Raw genomic sequence first — 27155 nt, 5'->3', positions numbered from 1 at the left:
CATTCAGGTATTTGACATTCCACTTCCGCAGCCAACCAATCGCTTTAGTTGGGTTGTGTGGCCTTCCGTCCAAGCAATCCAACGCTAACAGAGATGTCAGGCCTAGCATTGACAAACAGATACTGTAGGTCCCCGATGAGACTACGGTATGCAGTCAAATCCCTAAAACGGCTTTCTGTCATCGTTGCCTGATAAGTACACAGGGTTCATTGGAGTTTTGACAAATGCCGCCTTATCCATATCCAGTTTTGATACAAGCTTCTCGATATACGCCGTAAGCCGAATAGACTATATTCCATACTGCTTCAGAATCTCCAGTCACAAGAAATGCCTTACAGGACCGAGATCCGCTAGATCGATCTTCTTCTTCTTCAAATCATGGTATACACTGTCAATTACTCTCTCGTCAATAAATGGATAAGGTGTACAATATTTAGGAGGTGATACATTCCGGAAATATGACAGTTTTTTAATGACGTAACTTAAATCGTTTATAAGCGTGAACACAATGATCTAGTACTCCACACCAATTAGATCAACGTAAAATGATAAGAACGACGTCACATGTTTACATCCAAAATGGATGTTTACATAGGTTACTAGCCTGCCTTGTGATCTTGATGCCGTGCATCCAACTAGCAAGTAAACCATAACGCCTTTATCATGGCGCACGTAGAGCCACGAATCCGATGTACACTGCTTGAATCTCATTTCCATCAGAACAGCAGCGTGCAGCGCCTTCTTCCATCATCGGGGCGATTGGCGTAAGCTGTAAATGCTTTTTTTTGCAATTTCTCATCGTAATAGGCTGTTTTACCTCACGCATATCTGACAGGAAAACGCCTACTTGCCCGCACCAAATTAACAGTGCTGTAATGGTTCATTACAGCACTGATTTGCGTTGCGTAATGAACCATTACAGCACTGTTTTCAGTTTTGATCAACTTCTTGATGCTTTCTGGATGCAGTTTTGAGAAATTGTGACAACTGCACAGTATAACCTGCTATGATCAGATTTTCTTGAACATGTCTATGAGCATCAGTATGCAGTTTGATGAAAAAGTTTTGTTTGAAACTTCCCTTAAGCGGTAATTTATGAACTTGCAAAAAAACGTTGTACGTAACTCGGTACAGAACTCGATTTTTACAGCACTCGTCGTAATTGTCCAACTCGGCAAGCCTCGTTGGATAAATGTACGACTCGTGCTGTAAAAATCGTCATTCTGCACCTTGTTGCGTAAACTACTATTATCAACTTGCAAACCAGTTCTTCCTGTCCGATGGCAGTAAAACCGGGTGGTTGCCGCATGTATAATTCTTCATCAACTGTCCCATTAAACTACACGATTTTCCCATCGTCCTTTACCGTTCTTCCCCGAGATCGCCAGCAACGCACGAAAAGCTGTCATATGCACAAAAATGTCCGTATAGTTTGCACACCAAACATTTGCGAGCAGCCTTGGACTACGATTCTGGCTTTATGTTTTACTACTTGTCCGGTTTCAGCACGTTTAAGTTTGAAAACCCACTAAGCACTTACATATTACTTTCTTTTCGAGTGGCAGGCTCACAAGTTCCCATGTCTGGTTTTGCTCATGAGCTTGAATTTCGACTTGCATAGCACTTTTCCACTTGGCACTGCCATCGCCTCGCGATAGTCTGCAGGTTCTTCATCGTTAGTTGCCACCCCGACTACAAAATCGCCCCTCGCATCAACCGGAGCCGAGGTTCCCTTCTCAACAACTGTTCGTTTTCATCGTCATGTCTTTCTTCGGAAAACCCCAGGAGATCACTCTCTTCGCTATCATCAGCGTCCTCATACGCTGATTCTTTTTCCGGTTCTACTCTCTCTTCGCTGCCGTTAACCCTCGAGCGATCGCGCTGTTGTATTTTGTACAACACGATGAAAAAATCTCGCTTTTTGCACTCAGCATTAGCGTGGTGCTGACGCAGGTAGTCAACCGCGCGAGTTACGGAAGGTTAATAGCAATGATCACTTCGTCTTCGTTTTCACTCATTTTCGCTGAAACATCTTGAATTTCTTCCGTTGTAGCTTCACGCTCCGATCCGTTGTCCAGTTCGATGAACCGCGTGTCCCGACTTATCGTGATCCCATCAGTATCGCGATTCAAGAATCTCCACCCTTTGTATTGGTCTGAATAGTCACACATCCAGTCGAAACCCTCTTATAACAGTTTCTTCGATTTCACATCGAACTTCTTCCGCTTACAATCTACGTACGTGCACATACGCGGAGCAGCCAACCACCCGTGGTATCTGTTACCACTTGGTGTTGCATTCTCCATAAGACCGCAAAGGTCCGTATGAATCACATCCATGGGCTGCTTTGACTTCCACTCGGTCACTGGGAGGAAAGGAGGACACACCAGCTTCTCTTTTAGGTAAGCAACATTCACACACTATCTTCTCACCGCAGTCCATAATGTCCAAACCAGTCGCTAAGTCATTCGCTTTCAGAACACCCAAGACGTCTGAGTCTCGGTGACTGAGCCATCGATGCCAATTATATTGGCAAGATACACTGTGGTTTCCAGCAGCATGCATGCATGATGCGCTTCGTGGCCGTGCGACTAGAGGCGTCAGTCATCTAGATGTTTCGTAAGCCTCGGAGTGTGGATTCGTTTCCCGCTTCAAACCGAGATCAATCCTCCTACAAATAAAGGGATGTAAAGTACATTCTCCAGCGTAATAGCAACTCGACTACCGTTGCCTCTCACTCCGAACAGCACTCCATTACCGCAACCAGCAGACATCGGTATTGTTCCATCAGCCAGGGTTACATCCATAACAACGTTCTCGTTGAAATCGTTGAAGAAACTGTGGTCGCTTTTCATATGACAAATACAGCCACTTTACTGTCCACTATCCAAGCCGCTGGGGTGGCTCCTCCTGAGACAAAACACACCGCTCCAAGAACAACGTTAGGTTGTTCAGCTTCCTGCCGCGCCGGCGCCGATGGGACTTGCACCTGCTTTGCTTGCTGTTCCGGATTGACTTTCTGACTCTGACCCGACTGACGTGAACTCTGTTCATTCTTTGACGCGAGGAACTTTCGGCAGTGCCTCTTCAAATGTTCTGGCATCTGACAGCGTATTACACTTTCGAGACTCATTTTTCGTTTTCAGTACGGTCTTCATCACCTTCTCTTCCTTGGTGGTGCTGTCCCACTGACTTGCTCGTTTCTGGCATTCGTCGCGCAACCTGGTTTCAACCAAATCGATCGTCAAATCTTCCGTTTTTTTGGTTTTCTAGGGTGGTAACGAAGCTACTAAATGACGGCGGCAGGCTCCTGAGCATCATTATGATCCGTAACTGTTCGCTAAGGTCCACACCAGCTACATCCAAACGTTCAAAGAGATTCTCCATATCTTCAATGTGCTTCTCGAAGTTTTCCTCTTCGCCGAGGCTCAACGAGCAAAGCTTCTGCAAAAGCAGATCGTCGTTTTTTCGTTGTATGATTTTAGGTTAGACCACATTTGCAGCCGTGATCGCTTTCTTGACGAAACGCAATTGGCTATCCTATGTGACCATGCCTAGGCAAGTCCACCCTAGAAATTGGAAATCACCAGCTTATTGCTGGACTAAAGCGATTGAGGACCTGCGCCGCACCTGCGTACCTACGGGCTAGGCTGTGGATGCAGCGAGCACGAACTGAGGAAGAGCAAACAAAAAGGCCTGCTATGAGGGTTCTGTCAGACTGCCAATATGAATCCGTGGGGTGATGCCTACAGGATCGTGATGGCCAAGTCAAGATGTGTAGTGGCGCCTACAGAGCAATCTCCAAGATGTTGAAGGAGATTATCGAGGGGCTTATCCGTGACATGACCCAAGCCCTTGGCCTCCTTCCGTAGGACAGCTGGGGACTGGGGCTGGCAATGAGGAGAGGGTCACCGATGCAGAACTTGCGGGAATAACAAAGTCCCTTAGCGTAGGTAAGGTGCCAGGTCCGGACGGAGTTCCGAACCTGGCCTCAGGGATGGGAACACTTACTTACAAAGAGTTACACTAACTTGCTGTTTTCTCAGCTGAGAAGCGTGATATCAAAACACTGTGTATGAAGGACTTTGTGGTTTTGTCCAAAAGTTCGCCGAAGAGAGTAGGGGTCGCACACGCATACCAAAGTCGTGACAGAGCTATGAAAGCAACTCTCCACGAGGTGAATGTAATTTACATTCACCCTATGGAGAGTCGCCTTCACAGCTCCCTCACGACTTCAGTATGCGTGTGCGACTCCTACTCTACTAGGCAAACTTTTAGACAAAACTAAAAGGCTAAGAAGTAAAAAAACATGGTGCGTCAAACCCCGGTTGAAAACCACTGCCATCCAGCAGCAGCATTGGTGCGCGCCGATGGAAAAAATTGATTGATTCCTGCCCGATGACAGGATATGAACCCTTTTTGGAGCTTAGTGTCTTCCATGTGCATATGTGCTACTGCACCACCACGTACCGCACCGTAGCCACCGACCGTCCAGCTATAGGTAAAAGCACATGCATTGCGGAAAGCAATGAGTCAGAGTCTCCGGTCCTCCTCCGATGATGATGACGACGACGACGACGGTGAATGTGATCCACAGACAAGTGGTAAACCGCAAATTGCTTTACTTGTCCCACTGATAATATCGGAATTACGCATCGCTTTCGTTAAGGCGACGATGATACGGAGGAGCAACTCTGACCAAGACGTCCAAGACTGATGGGGACTGAGCATTGCTCATGGTCTTTAAGCTTATGTTGGGTAACCGGGCAGTACCAGCTAGTGGTTGAAGTGATGCAATTTCTGATTAATTTTATATTACGACCCATTTCGTCCGGCGACAGCAGGATATTGCAACTTTGCTGGAATTGTTTTCGATTTGTGGTTATGAATTCGTTCCCTGAAACTCCGGGTGTGATGGAATGTTGATTTGGCATGCGAGGAATAGAAAGCGTAGTTAAAAAGTCATGAACTACTGCTATGCGTCGGCTTTGCAGATGACGAACTTACGAAGTTTTGAGGGATTAGAGGTATTTTCAAGAGGTTTTATGATATACTGTTAAAGGAATGTTTGGGCCTCTAAATAATTGAATTTCAAACCTTTTTCTTTTTCAATGCTATCGCATGTGATACATATAATATGCAAATTCCCTCATCTTAATTCAACTTCAACCGTATAATTTTCCTGCAGTAAAACCACCACTCATTTATCCATTTGCCCAGTACAACCCCTCCAATCCATTCCGATTTCACCGCTTATGCTAATGAAACGCATTTTTCTGCTTCTTTTATAGGTAATCAAATCACCCAAACGAAATCAAGGCACAACAAAACTGTACAGGGGGCCCTCCACCTGGTAAGCCACCCACGAACACACGGATCCACGGTTTCCAAAGTCCTCTGCACACCACCAACCAGCAGCAGAAGCAGCAGCCATCGAAGCGTGCTCAGCTCAGCTCAGCTCATCGCATCAATCGCCAACGGCGGTAACGATTCATTAAAAAATCACACATTTTCCCATCGACCGCCGCGGTGCTACCGCGGTCCTACTGCTCTCTAGCTTAAACAGTGAATAAACCAACCACCGCGGACGGTCCAACCGGCCAACCCAAGCTTGTTCTCACCAATTAAGAGCGATAAAACACAGAAAATTACGATGGCTCCTCTATCGAGCTGACACTAAGGAGTTGGTGGATGGTAGGTCTCCGGTGTTGTCACTTCTTTCGGGTTGGGTACCAGACAGGGCCAGATTTAGGGCATGAAAGTTGAACGGGTTTTTAGAGCTTCCGACCCACCTCTGTGTCGTACTCGATTCTTGAAATATTGAATGCGTTCCTTACATCCAGAAGTACTATTGAACAGTAGCGAATACCACTCCTTTTACACGTTGAGGATAGATCAAAACAATGGTCGCAGTGATGGAAATACCCGACACGGAATAAAAAAAAAAAAAAAATACACGTTGAGGACGATCCACTCTAGCACCTTTCCCGCCTTGTCGTGCCGAACTCTCTACGCAGACTAACCTCCAGGTGATTTCCCCGTCTTAGGCAGTAGGATCAGGCATTTCAGAGCCCCGTCCGGACCTGGGGCCTTACCTACGCTAAAGAACGTCGCTATTCCCGCAAATTCATCGGTGACCCTCTCCTCATCGACAGCCCTAGTTCATAGCTATCCTATGAAAGAAGACCAAGGACTAGGAGCATAGCGTAGACAGAGCCCCTCGATGATCCTCTCAAACATCTCTGAAGACTGCTCTGTAGGACACATTACGCTTCTCATCTTGGCCATCACGATCCTGTAGGCATCACCCCACGGGTTCGCATTGGCACTCGGACAGAGATCCTCAAAGCGCAGACCTTTTTGCTTGCCCCTGTCTCGATTTTCAGCGCGACTTTTGCAGTGGCTAACACCACCCATGGTTCGTTTCGCTCTTTCTCAGATCGTGCTTGTTGCTTCCACCTAGCCCGTAGGCAGGCGCGGCGCAGGTCCCCAATCGCTTGAGTCCACCAGTAAGCTGATGGTCTCCTATTTCTAGGGTGGACTCGCCTAGGCATGATCGCATCGCATGTCTTCCACCTTCGAGGGCGTGGCTTTGGCCTAGGCCTAGCCACCTCTTCTTCTACCCGCTGCCTGCTGTTGTTGTAGTCGATACTGTTGCGAATCGCCGGGTGATTGCTGTGAGTGTAGCTATCGTCTGCTCTGCAGTTCGAACTACTTGTAACGCCAGGACTACAAAAAGTAACGTCAATAATCGACTACACATCGTTCTGACTAAAGGTACTCCTAGTATCGCCGTTAGCCAGGTCGACATTTAAATAGTATGGCCAGTGTCTCTACCAGGATCTGGCCCCGCTGGTTCATCAAACGGCTTCCCCATTCTACGGCTCAGGCATTAAAGTCACCCGATATTACCACCGGCCTTTGCCCTATTAGCAAGGTCGTCAAACAGTCCAGCATCTGCGTGAACTGCTCGATCGGCCATGTGGAGGCGCATAAAAGCTACAGAAGAAGACCCCCTTTAGTTTGGCAACCACGAAGCCCTCATACACACCAAAAATTGGATTGAGGTTTCAGCAAAATGATTTGCTGAATATCAATCAGCAAACCTGGATTTTGCTGGAAGTTCAGTAGTTTGGATTTGTTTGCTGAAAATCAGCAGATTTTTTTAGATAACTGAAACATTTAGCAAACCCACATCGGTCATCTGTCAAAATAATAAAAAAAAAGTTTTACAGTTCGCGTATTTCGCAAGTCTCGCACTTTTGTTGCTTGTCTGCAGTGTTTTAATGGAAAATTGGAAGATAAATTGCTAATTAACTTCTTGGCATGCATCAATAAGAAAGGTAGGTGTTAGGGGGATTAGGGGCATAATGGACACCCGGGGCGAAATGGACACCCCTGTTTTTGCAGAAACCGTTGACTTTTATGTAATACTTTTAATGCATAAGTGTAAAGGAACAAGTCATTGTTATATTTTATAAAAGTACCAGTTATATTCCTTCAAAATAACTAAAATATCATTGAAATTGAAGTATGTTTTTCATATGGTGGATTTCTTATAATTTCGAAGCAGCAGCAAATAAGGTATTACGAGTGTTTGAGTGTGTCCACCATACAGACAAGCGAATTGTTAGCTTATCTACATGTATACGCAGATTTAGCAATGGATGAAGTATTATATTTTTGATCAGAACTTACTGAAAATAGCTATTTTAATGTTGTAGTCGATTCGGGGCGAAATGAACACCGGCAATTATGAATGGATGTACGTGCGTTGCATACTGTTAGGCGTTTTAGAGAGTTTGAAAAATCAATCCGGTTATTTTAACCTAAAATTTATTTAATTAACTTTGAAGTTATGTAAACTCGTCTAATACTCCATATCTGTGGTATTGATCTCCGTAGGCAAATTACTTAACTGGTCGATATTCTCAAAGATACAGCATAAAATATGCAGGGGTGTCCATTATGCCCCGTTGGGTGTCCATTTCGCCCCGTACCTTTCCTGCCAGCCCCAAAAAACATACGGTTTTCAATTCATTATTTCTTCACAATAATGACATTCTACCAGCTGTAAATGATTGAAATACGTAGGAAACAAGTTAAAGTTGTAAGCCAACTGATAATATGTTAAGTTTTTGTCTGTTATACAGGCCTAACATACTCATTTGCTTAGGGTGTCCATTATGCCCCTAATCCCTCTAATATTGCATTACGATTAAAGTGTTTTTGAATCAACGTTCCCTTTTATCGTCAGGTGTAATCACAGTGGAAACCGGCTCGGCGGGTTGGTCGATGAATCCGACGGGTTTCCGGATATTTTGTGGAAGCTGCTCCAATCGTTTATTCAGGCGCTACTTGGTTTAACCAGGGATGTGGAAATCTTAATAGTTGTAGTACCCATACGCGAAGTCAAGCGCGGAGTATCATTAGGAAAAAATAGGCTGGAAAATAAAGAAAACATGAGAAGTTTTAACTATTTCTTCCTTTAAATCTTTTTCTAACTAATTGAAACGCGGATTCCCAGTATTTTGATTCAGTTTACTGAAACTATTCAGCAAAATGCTGCCAAACATCACGGCGGTCGAATTAACTGAAATTCCAGCAATGTGTGCTGATCAATCAGTAAACCGATGTCAACAATGATGACATTTGAATTTGCTGAAAATTTCAGCATATTTTTTTACTGAACGGATTGCTGTAATTTCAGCTCGGCAGAATTCAGCAAAACTTTGCTGATTTCCAGCGAAAAAAATTTGGTGTGTAGGTAGTAAACACCAACTCCTGGACGGGGTTTTAACCCGTCGTTCATATCACCGCCATTTATCTGGACCCATTCGCGACCCAATTGCCGTTGCCGGCGGGTACTCGGTATGGGTCCGCTGTGATGGCAATATTCGTCCTCCACTCAGACAGTGCCTGACAAAGCAATTGCTGAGCTGCGTCACAGTGATTCAGGTTCAGCTGCGTTACCTGCACTGTGATTTGTTAACTATGGCTTTCTTGAAGGCCGGGCACCTTGGACGACCCGATGGGAGCCTGTAGTTCACGAACTTTCTAGAACAAATTAAACACGTGGTTGGACTCGTATAGCCTCCGGTGCCGCATCGTCTGCACAGCTTGCTACTGTCAGAGCCTTTACAGTCCCATGACTTGTGTCCTGGTTCCAGACACCTAAAGCAAACCTCAGATGGCTCATGCAAGGTCATTGGCATACTGACCAGCCCACCTTCAGCTTCCCTACTTTAACAGACCTATTTGCGTCTGCCACAGGTAGCTGTACAAGGCTTCATCTTTCTACGTCTACGGCACCTATCTTTCTACGTCTCCTAGGTTTGGTGTTCCTACGTTCCTGTCCATTTAGAGTTTTTTTTTTTGTTTCATTTTCCGGTCAACTTTCGCCCAAGGGAGGTCCTCCCCCAGGTCCGCACTACTCTGTGGTTGCTAAGGGCCTAACAACGGTCGCAAGCCTCTGTTCCCTTGCATTCGGGACGGGACAGCTTTAGCTGGCCGACACTTCCAAGATTTCCGGGACGCCTGGCTGGGGTCCAACTTACCGGCATTACTGCCGACCTTCGGGGTTGGTAAACGCCTAGCCTTGTGGGCACCGCCAGGCAGCTCCACACCTGACGCGCTTCTGCGAGTGCTTATCAAAAGCAGTCGCATCCGCCACACCTTTTGGGCTACCTGCGAAAGCGAAGATCTTCGTCTGGGTAGACGTCATAACCCTTGATTTCTCCGGTTCTGCCGCTGCTACAGTTTTCACAAGTCTCTCCTTGCTTGGCATCGTCCATCGATTTTCGAAGTCGCAACAGGGCCGTTTCAACGCCCTTGCTGATGATAGACTTCGAGGACGCAAAGTCGATGGTTTACAGCCCGTCTCGATTTTCGTTGATGGCCCTCATCAACCACACTCCGTCCACTATCTCCCCGGCAGGTTAGCCGGGGAATTAATGAGCTCCGACGCTGGCACTGCGTGCTTTCTACTCCTATCTCCTCACTTCTCCTCAACGGAGACCTGGCCAAGCTACTTCTAGCGAAGGGGTTACCCAACTAACACTAATAGCTGAATAACAGTTTATTCAGCCAAAATTTTCAAAATCAAGCCGAAGAGAAGATTGTTCAGCTATTGTACAGCAACGATGTTTGTTGGGTAGTGTCTCTGCGTTCCAGACTCTCTTTCTTCTGTCTGTCCTTCCATTTCTACTACCTGTTCACTAGGATTCAGGGGTCGCCCTCCCCCTGGATCGCCGTGGTGGCTGAGCACCTACACATGATCGCAACCCTCTGCTGTCTTCAAAGCCACCCTTCCCAATGTTCCGGGATGACTGGTCGGTGTCCGTCTTGCTTGCAATAGGACCAGGCACTTTACTGCCCTTCACTTTCGGGGTAACAACCTATTGGCCTTACAAGCGCCGCCCGCACGCTTCTTCAATTGCCTGTCGTAAGTGTTCGCATCTATGATACCCTTCGGGTTACCCGCGAACGCGTAGGCCTCCGTCTGGGTAGACAACAGCACCTTCAGCTTCACAGATTGCTGACGCAAATGCCATAAATTTATCAAGGCCGTCATCATTGACTCACGAAGTCTCAACAAGGTCTGCTTGAGGTCCTTTGTTGATGTTCGGCTTCGATGACGTAGGTCAATGACACAATCAAGCTGCCAGGCAGCCATCTCTACGGCAGACACCCCTTCTCTGTTCTTGTTAATGGTCCTCATCAATCACGCTCCATCTATGACTTCACCCAGCACACTACGTCCTCCTATCTCTTCTCTCCGTAAAGAAGGCCTAACCGAAGGGATGACCATCACCACTGCCGCTACGTACTTAATGATTAATGGTTGTTGTTCAAGTTTATTCTGGAATCCCAAAATTGAAATACAAGGTTTGTGGTGTTTAGGAGAGTATCAAGGGTTTTAAAGGACTTCAGGTGGTTACAAGAGGGTATCATAGATGTTCTGATATCTCTGTTCACTCAAAAAACAAATTGAGACTCGGAGGGTAAAGTCACATATTCCAATCAATTTATTTCGACAAATTGATATGATGTCTGTATGTGCATATCGGCACCAACATTTCAAAAGGGCGTAACTGCATTTGCGACCATTGCCTTCTCACAAAGCTGTGGAGCGTATCCCATCCATCTCGAGCAATCCACTAGCACAAATAGAGAGATAAAATCCTCCTCTTTCGATTAATGAATGTGAATTGCGTGAGATGAATGAAATACGACCCACAGCTCTGTGAGAAGGCATTGGTTGCAAAAGCAGTTACGCCCTTTTGAAATGTTGGTGCCGATATGTATGTGTGTATTTATGTGTGTATGTATGTATGTCTGTGCGCAAAAAGAATTCACTCTTTTAAGGCACTTCCCATAGGCCGATTTTCAGGATTTTAGCTCGAATTGAACCGGAATTCTACCGCATTGTTTGCTATTGAAAATGGTTCGGATCGGTCAAGGCGTTCCGAAGTTATGGCCATTACAGTTATCTGGATCAGCACTTGTAGAACTGGCCGTATATAGAACATAAAACTAAACCAAGCACCATCATGCGACACATCATCGAACTGCTGTGATTTTTGTAACCTTTCGCAGGAATGTTGAATTTCGTGCTGAAATCAACACAGGAGACCAGAAATTCCCCGATGTCAGCCCTAAATTCAAGATGGCAGCCTAATATTCAAGATGGCGGTTCCATATTCAAGATGGCGGCTGTTTAATAGAGTTTTAGGCTCTAAAATCATGCAAAATGGAGTATATTTGATATAGGGAATATGTCTGGAGTCCAAAAATGCCAACCAGAATATCCAAGATGGCGGCCAAAAATCCAAGATCGCGGCTAAAAATTTAAGATGGCGGCTGTTTAATGGAGTTTTAGGCCCTAAAACCATGCAATATAGGTATATTTGGTATGGGGAAGATGCCTGGAGTTCAAAAATGGCGACCACAATATCCAAGATGGCGGCCTAAAGTCCAAGATGGCGGATAAAAAATTAAGATGGTGGCTGTTTAATGGAGTTTTAGACCCTAAAACCATGCAATATGGGTATATTTAGTATGGGGAAGATGTTCGGAGTTCAAAAATGCCGACCAGAATATCCAAGATGGCAGCCTAAAATCCAAGATGGCGGCTAAAAATGTAAGATGGCGGCTGTTTAATGGAGCTTTAGGCCCTAAAACCATGCAAAATGCTGACCAGAATATCCAAGATGGCGGCCTAAAATCCAAGATGGCGGCTAAAAATTTAAGATGGCGGCTGTTTAATGAAGTTTTCGGCCCTAAAAGCATGCCATATGGGTATATTTGGTATGGGGAAGATGCTTGGAGTGTAAAAATGGTGATCAGAATATCCAAGATGGTGGCCTAAATTCCAAGATGACGGCTAAAAACTTAAGATGGCGGCTGTTTAATGGAGTTTTAGGCCCTTAAACCATGCAATATATTTGGTATATTTGGTATGGGGAAGATGTCTTGAGTTCAAAAATGGCGATCAGAATATCCAAGATGGCGAATCTATATCCAAAATGGCAGCGCAAAGTTCAAGATTGAGACTTTTTTCGAGAATTTAAGATTTCAAAAGCCATATTAACGATATGAGTTTTGGTGCCATGAAAGGGATTTATGTTAACCGTAAAAGCGATATTATTCAAAATGACACTTGAGTTTTCGAAATCACGAGAAAGGCGCCATTGCCGATAAGTGAATTAATTAGGGTTTTTAGGAGTATTTTAGAGTATTTTAAGAAATTTTAGGAGGTTTAAGGGGGTTTCTGGTGGTCTCAGGGAAAAGGTGTTCATTAACGTCTAATGATGAATCATGGGTCATTCACAGGAGTCTCAATGAGTTTCAAAGGCTTAGGGGGCTTTTAGGTTTTTAGGGAATTTTTAAAAGCTTGCAAGGTGGTTTAAGAGGTTCTAGAAGAGATTCAAAAGGTTTCCAAGTGTTTTGAGGGGATCACAGAAAGATTTCAGGGGTGTTGTGGAGCGTTTCAGGGAGCTTCATGGGATTTCAAAAACGTGTTGCAGGGTTCCAAGGGTTTTTTTTCGGATTTTAGGGCGCTTCAGATGCATTTCAGGAAGTCTCATGTGGTTTCATGGAGTTTTAGGGGCATTTAGGGTGGCTTCGTAAGATTTTCAGGGTGTCTCAGGGGGTTTCCAGGTGCGGACCTGGAGCCTCTGAATCCCTCTGAAACGCATTTTGAACCTCTTGAAACTCTCCTAAAAATGGCATTGAAACCTTTAGAACAAATCTCAAATCCATCTGAAAACAAATTATAAGTGATAGCAACATTCGTACGGTTAGAATTTCACGAGAATTACTTTTTTGCCAACCTAACTTGACATGTGCACATCTTCTACTGAAAACTCGGAGTCCATAATGTCATAAGTTCAAACAAACCGCAGAAATTTCCTATGCGTTGACTCCGGCACTGGTGTTGCGACCTTCTCCAACCATCCCAGTTGAGATGACGTACGGCTTAGCCAATCGAATATGAACCTAATCGGGCAGAGCCGTCGTCGTTGCTCATCGTTTCGAGCCTAAAATTTCCCCTACTACCTACCAGTCGCGCCCGCCCCAAGTCGAGTCCAGTTGAGAGTGCTATCCAGCTCTAATTTATGTAAAATTAATTCCGTCCACTCCATACAAGCGGCGCAGCGCACGGCGGCGGCGGAGATCGAATCCCGGCACTTCACCGCCCCAAAAGCGAGCTAATGGGAAAGACAAAACCTGACAAACCCGAGTGGTGGAGGAGGAAGTCACCACCGCGCGCCGGCCGTGGCGGGAGTAGCCGCTACAATGTGTTGCTAATTGCTTGACTGGCCAAGAGTCATTTGGGCTGACAGGGATTGCTGTTTATCGAAACATCGAAACCATCCACCATTTCGGGTTGGAGGAGGAGGAGTCGCCTGGGGCGGGCCTGGCCTCCGCTATGGGGAGCTGCGATCGGTTTGGTGGAGCCTTAGGCTCGTTAACTTGTGATTTGTGTGATACTTTGCAGTGGTTTGGGTCCTCCGGTTTCAACTGGTTAGGCAGCGGAATCAACATTCTTGGCTGATAATAATTGATTCCATAGATAAATTTTAGAACAAAATGTGTTTCGAGTCAACACATCAGTTGAGCCAATTAGTGTTTGTTAATTATCATTTAATCTAAGAATTAAAAAAAACTCAGCTGCAGATTACTAAAAACTAAAAAAAACACAAAACATAGGTTTAGTTTTTTCAAGACGGCTGTACAGACTGATTGAACCTTTACTCTAGACAAGGAACACAGGTATCTCTACCGTAATCTGTAGCTTGATTTAATTGAATCAAAAGAATACAAACTTCAGACTCATAACTTAACCATCCGTTAACATCCTTGTATGCAAGAATTTCATCAGATTAAAATTCATCCCTTTCACTTTAAGCTGGAGGAATTCAATATCTCGAACCGGCTGCACCTCTGGCGCATAGCGAACCAACACGCGCTCTGACACGGGGCGACTTCCCCGAGTGCACTAAATTCTAAACTGCACCACAGGCATCATAAACACGTCACGATTCCGTCGTCTTTCACCGGCGGAGCAGCAGCAGCAGTGGCGGCGGATACATGTGAACGAAACCCCGGGATAGCTCCCGTGCCCTAGCATAGAAACTGCCCTCCATTGTAGTAGGTTGCTGGTTGCTAGCTGGCTGTTGTAGGTCTGGAAGGTACATAGTGTGACGACGCTTTTCCCAGGTTTTGCATCTCGACGACCAGCACTTTGGAGTGCACTCACGTTTTGTGCAACGCAGTGGGGTAGCAGCATGAGCAGGAGCAAGCGTTGAGCGCACCATGCGGCGATCCCAAATGAACGCTCCATTTGCAGTATGAATAAGAAAATGCGATAATGGAGTAGTTCAAGCGAAAGGAAGTTTAGTGGAAGGGGGATGGGGACGGGGAGGGGGTGGATGATGGAAGAGGATATTTTTTCCCCGGTGGAACTTTGGCAATTTAAGGCGAGCAGTTTTCCCAAATGTTCGGGGATGCACCGATAGAATACGAATTTTGACCAAAACGCAAACTTTTCTCCGCTACTGCCGGATAGAAGCTGCTCCAAATTGCAGTCCTTTCTTTTCGAGCACTCCGGCGGTTGTGTAGCTCGGTGGTGCTAAAAGTACTAGGTACCTACACTTCACCAAAGTGAAGAACTAAAGCACGGAAAAGTGGATGATGATTTTCGTTTCAAGAAGCTCTTTTTCCACTTTGATATGGCGATGCAGATTGCAGAGTTGGAGAACAAAATTAGACTTTCATTTCCTTTAATGCATTTATGACGGAAATGATTTCTTCTGACGTCGTTCTCTGGTGATTGTGTGCTCCTTCTTCTGTGGAGTAGAGCTTTCGCAAATTTAATAATCGTGTGATTTTAATCTAGAATTGTGGCACGTACCTCGGGCCTTATTAGAAATGGCGACGGCCGGTAAACGACCCACTCATAAACCAATCAAGCGGCATTCATCGCACGTTCGATCTACATGCAAAGGAGGTTTGTTGGAATGAAAAACTGCGGCAGCTTTAGCAGTGGAATAACTCCCATAGCAGCCTAGAATAATTTTGATGACCTTGTAGAGGTCTTGTAGAGGTTTTGGAAATCGTCATAAAACCCAATATCATTTGTTTTGGCGTTATGATGGTTTTAGTTTATTTGACTAAAAATACTACTTGGGAAAGAATTCTACAATGGTGAAATCAAACCACATTTACATATGAACCTATTCTGTTATAAATGTAGTGGAAGTATTTTTTCTGACATGATTAACGTTAATCGTTAATCGTTAACCAAGACCGAACTTTTGTGTTTTAACATCACGAAACCATGAAAGGGCTTCAGGGAAGTTACTGTGTAATTATAGCGGCACTACTGTGGTTTTGAAGAGGTTTCATTGGGATTAGGCTTTGAGGTGTTTTCAGTAGGTTTATGGCAGCCAATTAAACGCCCCATAATAAATTAAAAAGTTTACATAAATAATACTAAAATTGCTTAGAAATAAATAGGGGTGGAAGCAATAATAAACTATAAAAGTTCCATAAACTTGTGGAGCGGACCTGGTGTGATGGTTGTAACACTTGCCTATCACGCAGAGGACCTGGGATCGAATCCCACTCCCGACAAACTTGCAAAATGTGAGTTCTTCCTTCGGAAGGGAAGTAAAGCGTGGGTCCCGAGATGAACTAGCCCAGGGCTAAAAATCTCGTTAATACAGATAAAAAAAAAGTTCCATAAACAAATCAAAAAGCGCATGAATAAATTAAAACTTCCCATAAATAATAAAATTTTGAGCAATAAAAAATATCAGAATATCCACAAATAAATCAACAATTGCAATAAAAAACTATATTTTTCCAAGAAAAAAAAATCCAACATACTACATCATAGAACTATGATTGAAAGACTGAAACTATGTGTGCAATTTGACAGATAATCGCTTGCTGCCCGAACTCGCTAACGCTCGTCGGACTTTAAAAAGGGATAACATCTCTGTTCGCATTATACCGGGCAAATTTTTGGATCCGTGGATTGCCTAGAACGGAACGCAGTTACGGCGCGTCGGATTTGGGCAACTACTGCCGCCTCAGTTCCTCTAGAATTGCATTCAAGTTAATTGATCATTGTTTCGTATTTATTGCTAAATTTTCAATTTCTTTTTTAATGTTTTTCAATTGAGAAGTTTCAATTTTTTTATGGAAAAATCAGATTTATTTATGGAAAATTTAAACTTTTTTGGTGGAAAAAATGTAATTATGTATTGTTTTTTTTTTTTGTTTTTATTTTTGTGTATTTTAACTAGTTGCTAATTCTACACTCAATATGTATTGTAATTATTGAATTATTCGTGGAAATTCCGACATTTCTTATTGCTCGAAAATCAATTATTCATGGGACATTTAGATTTCTTTATGCACTTTTTAATTTTTTTATGGAAATTTTGTAGTTTATTATTGCTCCCACCATTACTTCATTATTGGTAATTTCTGATTTTGTTATGTAAAATGATCACTTTTTTATGAGTCGTCTATATCTTTATAGCCGTAGGTTTTTAGGGAGGGGGAGCGGACCTGGTGTGGTGGTTAGAACACAAGACTATCACGCCGAGGACCTTGGATCCAATCCCACTCCCGACATACTCACAAAATGTTGGTTCTTCCTTCGGAAGAGAAGTAAAGTGTTGGTCTCGAGATAAACTAGCCTAGGGTAAAATATCTCGTTAATACAGACAAAAAAATGTCTATGAAAGGAAATTTTATGAACATTTCAATGGGATGAAGGGCATTCAAGAGGGCCTTAGATGTCGCTGAAACACCCTTAAACCCCATTAAAAAAGCTCAGAAACATCCTGAATATTCTGAAAAATTTCTGTAATGCCTCCGAAACCGTCCAAAACGAGATGCCTAAACGCCTCTAAAATCCTCTAAATTTCTCCCGAATCTAATTGAAACAGCTCTGAAAACCCTCTGAAACCCCCTAAGACTCCATTTAACGCATCTGCAACCCTCAGAAACCTCCAAAAATGCCCCTGTAACTCAGCAGAAACGCGCTGGAAATTTTCCGAAACCCCGTGAAAACCTCTGAAATGCCATCCCTGTAACGCAGCTGGAACCTTCGGAAACCTCACAAAAAAACCTACAACCTCTCTGAAATCCGCCAAAAATCCTCTAAAGCTCCTTGACATGGGTCCGAAAATTCCCTGAAGATCGCTTGAATCTTATGTAACGCCTCTGAAATCCTCCAGATCACCACAAAACGATTCTGAGACCTAGGGGAGTCATATGATTTTTTTAAATCAGTATTTAAAAAAAATCAGCAGGCAGGCACGTTTACCAGGACATCAAGTTTCCTAAAAAAGAAATCCGTATATGTGCTCAGAAACCTATAGAATAAGGATAAATATGTATAATTGACATTCCTGTTATGACTTTTTATACCGTTAGCGATAGCGTAGTTGTGGTATACTTCCATAAATTTTATAATGCTGGGACCCTTTTTATCTGCCCCTAAAACCTTTTCAACTGCCTCTAAAACCCTCTGGATCCCCTTCAAACCCCCAGCACCGCACCTGAAACCCTCTGACAACCACCTGTGGATTTCATCGTTAAAGCCCCTGTAACACCCTTGAAAACCTCTGGAATTCTGAGAAACATGTGATTTTCAGGAATGTTGAGGGGATTTAAGGACTTTTGAGAGGAATTCAGGGGATTTCAAAAGGTACTTAAACTCCGTGAAATCATCTAGCATTCTGTGGAACACCCCTTAAACCCCCACTTGAAACTCTTCTAAATTCCCCTGGAATACATCACCCCTCTTTAAACTCCTCCTCTTACACCCCACCAAAACTGCAAACCTCCATTAGTCTCATCTCGAACACCTAGAAACCTAGAAATCCCGAGTCCACGAACCCCTACAGTCGAACCATATCTGTTCCATTTCGAAACTTTCTCCCTCTCTCTCACACACCAATTCGGATCTTCTCGCACCACGGCGGCATCGAATAAATGCCCTCCTGACTGCATTCTATCGCTTTAATCCGACTCAAACTTTCGTTCAATTCTCGTTCTTTATTCACACGCTGGTTCGCATAGGAGTATTCTAAATAACATGACTGATTTTCAATACACACACAATTAATTTTAATCATTTAAATCGTCGATCTGATTTTGACCACTACAGTACGCATGGTGAAAAGATCTTGTATGGGCAAAATGGTATGCTCAGAGGTGCTGTAAAGCAGGTTTGTTGGATACAAATACTCCAACTCAAAAATCGCTTTCATACATCGATTCTGCTGGACTTGGAGCCTTTGAGATATGTATTGGTTTACTTATTTATCGTTCGTATTTAAATTCAAGTTAATCATTTTATGGCTTTATCGGTCATTTTCTATTCAGAGTGTAAGGCAGTAGAGATCAAAGTGGATAATGAAATGATAGATATGATAGTATTTGCTAGGTTGCGAACAAGTGTGAGAATTTAAAGAAGGTTTTCTGTTTTCTATCCTGGTTCTATCGATCAGTAGCTTTTTATGGAATTTACACTTCCGTTCATAGGGATATGCCTATATCGCGGCGTGATCTTCCTATTAGCCTTATTTGATCATATTGGAGAGAACGCTTGAGGGGCCCAGAATGAAAGAGGTGTAAGTGACCATTTTGTCGATTTTGAGCTGGCATATCAAAAAATTCTTCAGGTTTCAAGCTTTCAGGAACTTCTTTAAGATTACTTTTACGATGATCAGAAAAATTATAATAAATCGTAGAAAATTGGGTCGATTTTGAAACTCCATATATTTTGTATGGGATAAAAAATTGGTGAAAAACTTTAAACCTCATTTTCTCGAATGTGGGTTTTAGTCACTTACCCCCCTTTGCTTCTAACCCCCTTACTTATTTATTTTTAGCCAAATTTTTACATTAATTTACTTTAAAATCAAGTTAATCATTTTTATGGCTCTGAGTAGAAAACCGATTAAGCCATAAAATGATTAACTTGATTTGTATTGATACCGACCATGGATTAATGCGAAGTATGCCTTCAGTAGCACATGTTGAGGTACGAATTTAGAAAGTTTTCATAACATTCCGCACAATGATGCACAATTGGCAACGATATCTTTAATATGGTAGTCCAAGCCTAAGTTGTTGTCGTTATGAATTTCTAGATATTTGTAGCTAGACACCTCCTCTATTGTGATGCTATTTACCACCAATATTATAGAATGAGGCACAGAATGGTCCGTCCACTCTAGCACCAAAAACTATTCGTTTTGTTTTCCTAAGATTTAGAGAAAGCAGATTGTTTTCGGAAAAGGCGTCACCAGTTGTACATCATTTGACATATCAGCATATAGTTCTGTTATGGAGTTAGCCTTGTACGTGATCGCAGTATCATCCGCAAACAGTCTCGGATGGCCTTTTATGCGGAGCTTCGCAATATCGTTGATATATGAGCATGAGCATGAGCATAGATGACCGCACAATTCGTAGATGCTACTCCGTGATTGACCAGAGCAATCGAAATTGCACAAGGAATCAATGAAAAGGGTTTGGGACTAGCTTACTATTCTCAATGTACACAGTTCAGTTCGAGAGCTCTCAACTTCAATAAGGTCAATAACGGCGCCGGCCACGTCCTTACGGTCATCGAGGACGTTGTTATAAAGACCGCGAATCGCTGCATCTCCACGTTTGTCTGAGGAAGGAATTTTTGTTAGTAGGGTAAGGTACATTGTCAGTCCGGGAGTCACCTATGGTTGGTGATATGATTTGACAATGGATCAATATACACAAACCGCCGTTAACAATTAACCGACCACTTTTCGACGCAAAAACTAGCCAAAAAGAAAATTCTATCGCTCGTATCCACTCCACTAGGGAGCAAAAACCTTTAGTCTATTCCACACTGAAATACATTGAACGCGACTCATCTGTCGCGCCCGGATTTTTCCTCGACCGGCGAGCCCGAACAAACATTTTTCACTCTTTTGTGTACATGCAAAAACTGAAAGAAAATATTTATTATCAACTAAAAGTGTATTGGGAACTAGCGCCGACGGGAAGCGAAAAATTCGGAACCAACTCGAGCCACGACGCGTCCACCGCACACTGAATTCCGAAAAAGCGGCCTGTGGGGGGGGGGGGGTGCACAGTGGGATCATTCTGAAAAAAGACGATCAAAACCTCTAAGAGCCGTTAGATGACATTTTAGCATATAGGTGTCTTTGGAAGATATGTTCAGAAAAATCTTCTCTATTTTTATGCATATTCTCTGTATGGTAAAACTGTAGGGTGAACCCGAGCAAAAAATTATGTTTTCAAAATATTTTTTTAGAGGGTAGATGTCTTCAGCAAAGTTGTAGAACAAGTAATTTCAAGTATCTTTGCTGAAGACACTATATAGTTTGGACTTTATTTTTTGGGAGAAAATTTGAAGTTTAAAAAACAACCTCAAAATCAGTTTTTTGAACTTTTCTATGATTATATCGTAAAATTTGAACGTGATATGTTCTACAAGTTTGTAGGTACTACTGAAATACACTATCTTGCTGAAGACACCAACTCTGTAAAATTGAAAATTGCTCCAGTAAACCATTTTTTTTTAAATTTTTTCACTATTTTCACTATTGAATATTTTTTGAATAGGCACTTTTTGGCAGCCGTGCTATCAAAATTTCAATGCTTTATCATGTCCAGAATAGACCAAAAGTGACTTAACAATCGGGTCTGATAAGGCACTTTGATTTCTGATGCTATTTTAATAGTCATTTTTCAAAGAAAATATTCACAAATTTCATACAAATCAATTAATACAAACTGAAAACTCACGAAAACTTTTCGACATTAATATTTGTTAATCCAAATAGTGTTCTTGTTGAAATAGTCTACATTTCTAACACTGTGGTTGACTTTACATTGAATATACGACAAAAAATATCACTTTTTAAATTTTTAGAAGAGTTTTTAATACCAATTAAAAACTGTGTTTTTTATCTAATTTTTTATTGTAATTCCCAATGCATTTGCTTATGTTAAAATACATACAATAATCTATCAACTAAAACAATGATAACATTTTTTTTTCATTTGCTATGTTAACATTATAACTTCGGATAAAAAACTAAAAAGGCGAAAATATAATGAATGCCTCTACAAGTTTTGCGTTGAAAACAAAAAAATAAAATAAAACGAGTGAAACATTGTTACATCACATTGAAATAGCCAGTATCTGTTAGAGATATTCTAGGTTGTATATCTTACTTCATGATGAAAATTCTTCACAGATATTTTTTTGAAATTGGTTATGCTGTTTGATACTCTTTAACATTTATTTTTTCCAGTTTTCAGGAACTGCGTCCGTTAGGTCGATTCCTGTCCATGATTTTCAAAATTCGTTCGTCGTAGACATATTACCTTGGTTCATCCCTTGACAATTCCGCATCAAGATCACGGCTCGATTATGGATACTTTTCCGGAGGAGCCTTTAGTTTTAAGTTTATATTATAACGATTTTTTGAAAAGATAATAAGGTTTTGTGCCTTTTTGAGAAAGATTTCGTAGATGAGGAAATCACTGAAAGAGGCTATTCCCTCTCTCAAAATTTGTAGTTCAAAATAAATGACACTAACAGTTGAAATAGTCTACATTTATTTAACTTGTTTTTTTTTATTCAGAATTACTACTTGGATGAGCTAAAAATAATATCGAAAGGTTGTATGAGACTTGTGGATATTTTCTTTGAAAATTACTATTAAAATAGCTTCAGATATCAAAGTGCCTTATCAGACCCGATTGTTAAGTCAATTTTGGTCTATTCTGGATATAATGAACCATAGAAATTTTGACAGCGCGGCTGTCAAAAAGTGCCCACTCAAAAAATTTTCAATAGTGAGTTTTTAAATCATCTAAAAATTTAAAAAGCGATATTTTTATCGGGTATTCAATGTAAAGTCAACCACAGTGTTAGAAATGTAGACTATTTCAACAAGAATACTATTTGGATTAACAAATATTAATGTCAGAAAGTTTTCTTGAGTTTTCAGTTTGTATTAAATGATTTGTGTGAAATTTGTGAATATTTTCTTTGAAAAATGACTATTAAAATAGCATCAGAAATCAAAGTGCCTTATCAGACCCGATTGTTAAGTCACTTTTGGTCTATTCTGGACATGATAAAGCATTGAAATTTTGATAGCACGGCTGCCAAAAAGTGCCTATTCAAAAAATATTCAATAGTGAAAATAGTGAAAAAAATTCAAAAAAATTAGTTTACTGGAGCAATTTTCAATTTTACAGAGTTGGTGTCTTCGGCAAGATAGTGTATTTCAGTAGTACCTACAAACTTGTAGAACATATTACGTTGAAATTTTACGATATAATCATGGAAAAGTTCAAAAAACTGATTTTGAGGTTGTTTTTTAAACTTTCATATTTTATCCCAAAAAATGAAGTCCAAGCTATATGGTGTCTTCAGCAAAGTTATTTGAAATTACTTGTTCTACAACTTTGCTTAAGACATGAACACTCTAAAAAATTATTTTGAAAAAATATTTTTTTGCTCGGGTTCACCCTACAGTTTTGCCATACAGCGAATATGCATAAAAATAGAGAAGATTTTTCTGAACATATCTTCCAAAGACACCTATATGCTAAAATGTCACCTAACGGCTCTTAAAGGTTTTGATCGTCTTTTTTCAGAATGATCCCACTGTGGGGTGGGGGTAAGACGGACCACTGACTAGTTCTGTTACTTAAGAGCTGAAATTTGACTTTCTTTTACGATTAACTCTATCTTCTTATCAGTTGATGATTATTGAACCACTCCATGAGAGAATACATATGTCAAAAGTGCAAAACATAATCAATCATTTACCAGGCTACACGCTTTTGTGCTGGGATCTAATTTTGAGGCGGCAATAAATAAGCTTTTTAACATTAAATTGCTGAGTTTTTGCATTTTATTTTGCGTTTCCCAGTAATTTTAAACTGTTTCGTCCTATACACAACGAAATTCAGGTAAATTTCATGGATTATGAATAACGGTGGTGGAATGAATATTTTGCGTTGTATGGGGGTAAGACGGTCCACCTTGAGGGTGGGTAAGACGGACAGTGTTGGGGTTACTTTGATAGTGCCATGACAAACACATTAAAACCCACACATTGTTCATAGATTCAAATCTATGGAGTACAAAAATGATTGTGGAAGCCGTATAATGCATTTCATATTGATTTTTTGTTCAAAAATTCATTATATTAGAATTTTTGTTGTTGGAGCAGTTTGAACTTTGTAAAATTACCAGAGCATTGCATACTGTTAGGCGTTTATCAGTCTATGAAGGTTTCCAATTTACAAAATAGATTTTAATTTGCAAAAACACGTTTCGTTAAGAGATTTAAGGCCACATTTAGATTCTACTATGATTGATCTACCGAATACAAACGGCCACAAACATTATTTAACACAATTAGAGGCGTATTAGCTAAATTTCCAAACGTGTCCATCTTACCCACCCTACCGGCCCGTCTTACCCACACTGTTAAAAAACATACATTTGGAGATCACTTTTTAATTATCTCAAAAGTCATGGAAAATCAAATTTTATTGCAAAATCGGCTTGCAGACTGTAAAGTACCTTAGTTGAAGTAGATAGTATGGAGATAAAATTTTAATTATCGCACTGTTTACACTGTCAAAATAGAGTGTTTCCTAAACATGTCCGTCTTACCCTCACCCCCCCTACACTTTGTCGTCGTCGACGACGACGCGCATGCGGATGATCCGAATGAAAAAGCGCGCTTCGCAATATCGTTGATATAGATCAAAAATAACAGAGTTTAGCTGTGGTGACTTTGAACCGATGCGATGGCGGACCCGAGCCAGGGTGTCAGTGGACGCTTCGGTCGAGCATCTTGACAAACCAACGGTAGTTCATTGTTGCCACTTTCGCGGTCCTTTTCGTCACACCGAGGCCTTCTTGCCCTTCTCGAATCCTTCCTCCCCTGTAAATTCTACAATTGCTTCGACGGAAAACTATCGTTTAAATTCGAGGCAATTGGGTTGTTAAATGAATAAAAAAAAATTGCTATTTTCTATAGCGTAATCGAAAGAGCTCATTTTTCTGAGTATAACGTGATTTTATTGGATTTCAATACCTTTGTTTTGATGGTAAAATTAGCAAAACAGTTTTAATTTCCGTGGATAAAATGACAGTTCAATCGATAAAGTGACAGTTCGGCCCGAACAAAAAAATTTCCCCATACAAACTTTAAATGCATTTTTAAAATAGTTCCCGCACACCAAAAACTACAAATTTTGGATTTCGACTAATTTTTGGGCGGAGAATCCGATTATGAAATAATCCGGATACCCCTAAAGAACCCAATTCCAAGAATCATCTTTGCGGCAAATACAACGCAGTAGGGGCCTGTCCATAAACTACGTAGACTCTTAGGGGGGGACGGGGGGGTCTGGCCAAAGTCTACGCTCCATACAAATTTCGAAAATTTTGTATGAACAAAAGTCTACGAGGGGGGAGGGGGGGTCTGAGATGGTCGAAAAAAAGTCTACGTAGTTTATGGACAGCGCCTAGGCCTGGCCGCTTTGACACTTGCATCATATCCCTGATATGCTACAAGCCTCAATATTGTCAAGAAAAGTAATTGGGCTTAATCTAACCTGATTACTTTCCAGGATGCTTTCCCGTACTGGCTGCGTTTGTATTAGATTAGATTAGATTAGAAAAGGTTCCAAAAGTCATATTGGCCACGTTGCGTCATTTTGGCGATGAAATATTGGCCAGCCGGTTTATGGAATACCGACCTTATATTGATGTTTTTAATTAAAACATGTTTGTAAATAAATTTATGATGTTTTTGAGTTACAATAGTAAACATTATTTAAAGTAAGAAATATGCTCAGGAAATCAGTTGATAAAAACAAGATATACGCTATTTTTTTTTATTTGCTATCACGTAGTAATATATGTATCTAAAAAAATTACCTAATTTACACATAACTGTACACTTCAAACACCAATTTAAAAAATCAGCAGAAATCACGTCTGCGAAAATAATACAACTCCGGACAATCTTGCCCAGATGATGTGTAGCGATGAGTTTGGCTGGAATGCCGTTTGAACAGCTATCACCCACATCGTCTTGGAACTACATAGGAGGTGGCGCCTGGACTCAGGGAATGGCTAGGTCAGACGCTGGCTGTTCAAGAGGTGGAACAAGGGTTCGGAGTCGGCTACGTAGGTCATACCGGTATAGACCTTGCCTTGCGGAAGACGACCAAAGTTCCACCAAACGGTTGCAATCCTACTTGGACAACAATTTAGGAAAAATCTTCACAAAATTCTATTACTGACAATTTTTTATAATAGTTATTTATGTAACTAGTTGCAAAAAGTTGATTTTTTCAGCACGAGTCGTACATTTATCCAACGAGGCTTGCCGAGTTGGATAAATATGAAGAGTGCTGAAAAAATCGAGTTTTGCAACGAGTTCTATACAAAATTTTATGCAATGATTTTTTTCATAATGCAACCCATTTGAGTTGCATAATGTTCATAATGCAACTCAAATGAGTTGCATTATGAACATTATACAACTATTTTTCATTATGCAACTCATTTCAGTTGAATAATGAACCAGTTCGGAAAAAATAGCCATTATGATACCAAAATGAGTTATATAAAATATAAATTATGATACTGAATTGCATAAATTATATTACCTTTCTCAGAAGCAGCAAACCATACAAAATTACCACGTTAGCTCAGCCGACTAGGCACGCCAAAAATGCACCCCTAACGTCACCCGCCAAGCCGAGGCCTTCCTTCGGTCACGGGAAGCATATCATCGGTGGGGTTTCCAACGCCAACAACCACATCAGTGTGCCTATCAACCCATTGAATAACTAACAAGATGCAAAAACTTGGTACCGTAACCAGTTTGTGGAACCTCGATGACGATGACGACGGTTGGGCTAGGAAGCTTACAGCTCGTTCAACATTCCACCAGCCTGGACCATCTCTTTCAGCTTGCACTTGCACGGCACACACCCGTGCCCATCCCATAATCCTTCTTTTCGCGGGAATCGCTCCGGTTTCACCGCTCCACGGTGGAATTTCATTTCACTTACCCTTCTTTGGATTGGAAGAGTTAGTAGAGTGGGATTTTACGTAGGTTGATAACTAGCAAGCTACCAGTAGTCCAAAGGTGAAGGTATACCTACCCAGCAAAAGCCACGGTTGCAGCGGTTAGTTGAGGCTGCAAAAATGCATGCAATGTGGTTTCATTTCAGGTACTGGTTTCTGGAGTGGATTAGCGGTGATAAGAAACAGGCTTTAATGATTAAGAGCTGTTAAGTTATTTTTCTTTCCTTTTTTTATTTGTTCAGGATTTTGCGTTGATTATTTTAATATTAATCCTTGCGGATCGGTGCTTGTGGTTACTGACAAAACATTTTAAGAATCGGTGCTGGGAATCACACCGATTACATACATACAAACATTTATTTGCTCAACATCACATTTAAGACAAGACATAATCAACAATAGCGAGTCACAATACTCGGTTTGTGGTTGCCGCTCTCCATCCTCGGTCGCACCCAAAGCTCGCCAGGTCACGCTC

Source organism: Aedes albopictus, chromosome 1 (assembly GCF_035046485.1).
Source record: "Aedes albopictus strain Foshan chromosome 1, AalbF5, whole genome shotgun sequence".
NCBI lineage: Eukaryota > Metazoa > Arthropoda > Insecta > Diptera > Culicidae > Aedes > Aedes albopictus.
This window is presented reverse-complemented; position numbering follows the sequence as displayed.